Here is a 2,712-nt window from a genome sequence, read left to right as displayed (position 1 = left end):
GCAAAAGCTCACCAAAATGCAGTGGAAGGTTAGTGCTTAAAAGTGACTGTATTTCGCTGGATGTCCTTGCAACCCATACATAGTTCAAAAGGTTTTTGGGCAGATGTTAGTGCCATGTCTTTTTGAAACAATAAGGCTTTGAGTCTGCTTAGCTCGTTGAAATCTGCCTTTAAAGATGGAATTGAACGCCTCAAGGATATATCAGAAACCTCATGCATCAGAGGGAAAAGCACATCAATACAGTAAATATCTGTGAGACAGGTAGGCCATAGTGAATTCCGGCCTTCATCCCACAACAATCTCAGTCATTTAACATCTAATAACTTCCATTGTAAAGAACAGTAGGGGGAAAATTGAAGGGGCTGATATTCCTTTTAAAAAATAAGCCAAATTTGCTACCAAAATATTGCATGTTCCATGAATTATAATGTGTTTACAAACAAGTGAGTGGCAGACAGAAGAATCACATTCATTTCCAGTAAGGAATACCTCTCTGCCTGCCCTTTCACGTCGGTAATGAAAAGGAAGTGACAACAACTCGTGGATAAAGCTCCCTACCAGGGGTTCATATCTGCCTATCTGGAAATGTTTCATACAAGATGTAAATTGGAATGTTGAAATTGGCAAAGATATTACCCCATCTATTAACCACACTGCGGAAGGTGTTTCAGTCACTGTGAAAGGCAGTTGTTCCAACATTTTGATGTGTAACAATGTGTAAGTGACATATTCTTTTGACATGAGTTGCTGTTTACGTGTCAGATTAAAAGGCAAGAATAGTTCTGTAAATTTTAAATAATGCTTTGGCACTAAGCCACATTTTAGCACCTGAAGTGTCCAACCAAATTGCACAAAAGATCTAAGCTGACATTGCCCATTGTATAATAAAGGCATATCATTTTGCATAATATCAATGACAGATGACATAATGTTATTCAAATTGTAAATGCGAGAAGTCAACGCATTATTGCCATTGTCAACAACAGCAAGCACTTTATCTCAATTATCTTGATCTATTTGCCCCAACGGGCAGCTGCGTCCATTTGTTACAAATTCCAAATTTCCTTGTAAGTTGCATACATTAATATTTTAGAGCACAGAGACATACGACCCAACAAGAAATCTAATAGATTCATGTCATCCGACAGGAGGGAGACATGTTCTTTTACTTCAGACAGTGTGGAATGTTCCAACCATTGTTGGCACAATTTCTCTACCGAATAGCTGGTGACTATCCCTCAGTGTTGAGACTGCGAATAACAAGAGTCTGATGTGCTTGCATTAAATCCCTGCGTAGAATTAAAAAAAACAATCGTAATAACCATTCGTGTTCACCGGCCACAATAGCCACTTGTCTGGACCTGAAAGTGTAGAGTTAAACGGACCATTCTGCACCATATCATTGAGCTGTACTTCGCTGTAATTTGATAAATATTACCAATTATCAATTCATGTCTTTAAGTTGAGCAAGTCCTAGACATGTAGTTTGTTGAGCTGTGTCAATTAGAAAAATTATTTGTGTCGGAATTAAGCACCCTTTAAATAAGGTGTCTGATCCCTGAACCTGCCAATGTTGGGTACCCCAAATTTATTTAAATACAATGGTATCTTTCCAATACCTATAGCCTTTCAAGGCTAATGGTATGACAAACAAATCTGTATACATTAGCCTGGTTTGCATCAGCATATATTTCTTTGGAGGGACAAGTTTAAAATAAAAGGATTTCGGGTCTAATGAGTAATGGCCAGAAAAATATGTGCACTTATCCCTATATGTTTTTGAACTCCCTTCTAGGGAAGTTGGACAATGTTCCCATTGTGTGTGATTAAAATGTGTGCATTGAACACTGGTGCTATGTAAATAATGATGTGCGTAATGATAATAACAAAACATTTCACCATAATCAGCAGACTATAGATACAAGTCTTCATTTTCAGCAACAATATAATATTCCAGCTCTGAGCATGGATTTAACAGTGTAAATATCCCAGTCATCAGAATGTAACCTGGGTATAATAACATCACCCATAGACACCTTAAATACATAAGGAATATGCATATTTTCTGTAGGACCGAAAATGACATAGAAGACCTTATTCCAAACAATTACATCAGTTACTGGAACAGCTGAAATGTTCACAAGAGACAGGCCTCTCCTCAATTTATGTGAGGAGGAGTGAGGTGTTAACACCTCATCCACCAGTTCTGTGGCAGAGCATTCTGCAAAGTATTGTCCACTTATTAGCAAGAAAAAAACAGGCACAAATCCAGTCCAAAGAAATAGAAAAACCAAGGTAAGTGTTATCCAAACATCTATCCAAGGTGGGACCAGATAAGTGTATTTCAGCCATGAAATTTAAACAAAGGCACGTGTAGGGTCTAAAATGTTAGAAGTGTCAGAAGAGTCCGATGAGAAATTATCTAGTACTCCAAAATAACCAGAAGCAGTTTGTTAAAAAACAGGAGTCACAGGTGAAGAAAGAGAGCTGGGTGGTACCTCGAAAGGTGGATCGTCATAAACGTGACATAGTATGAAGTACAGTACTAATTTCTGTTGTATGGCTGACATTTGTGGCAGAAGCAGGAATTAACTGAAATTCACTCCCCACCCTCACCAGCTGGGGAGAAACAGCTTTGATGTTGCTCACAAGCTGCAGAGAAATTCCTGGGTGGTAGCTTGAGGAGTTAGGGAACTACCAAGAAGTCCTACT

The 2,712-nt window shown here is 38.4% G+C and overlaps 1 pseudogene; it reads right to left on the bottom strand.

The window, feature by feature from the left end:
* Positions 1-1,588: 1,588 nt before the first annotated feature.
* Positions 1,589-2,351, bottom strand: LOC147731461 (uncharacterized; annotated as a pseudogene).
* Between the last annotated feature and the right edge of the window lie 361 nt (positions 2,352-2,712).

This window comes from Lissotriton vulgaris, chromosome 2_1 (genome assembly GCF_964263255.1).
Source record: "Lissotriton vulgaris chromosome 2_1, aLisVul1.2, whole genome shotgun sequence".
Classification (NCBI taxonomy): Eukaryota; Metazoa; Chordata; class Amphibia; order Caudata; family Salamandridae; genus Lissotriton; species Lissotriton vulgaris.
The sequence above is the reverse complement of the archived record's forward strand: the minus strand, read 5'-3'. Positions and strand labels throughout refer to the sequence as shown.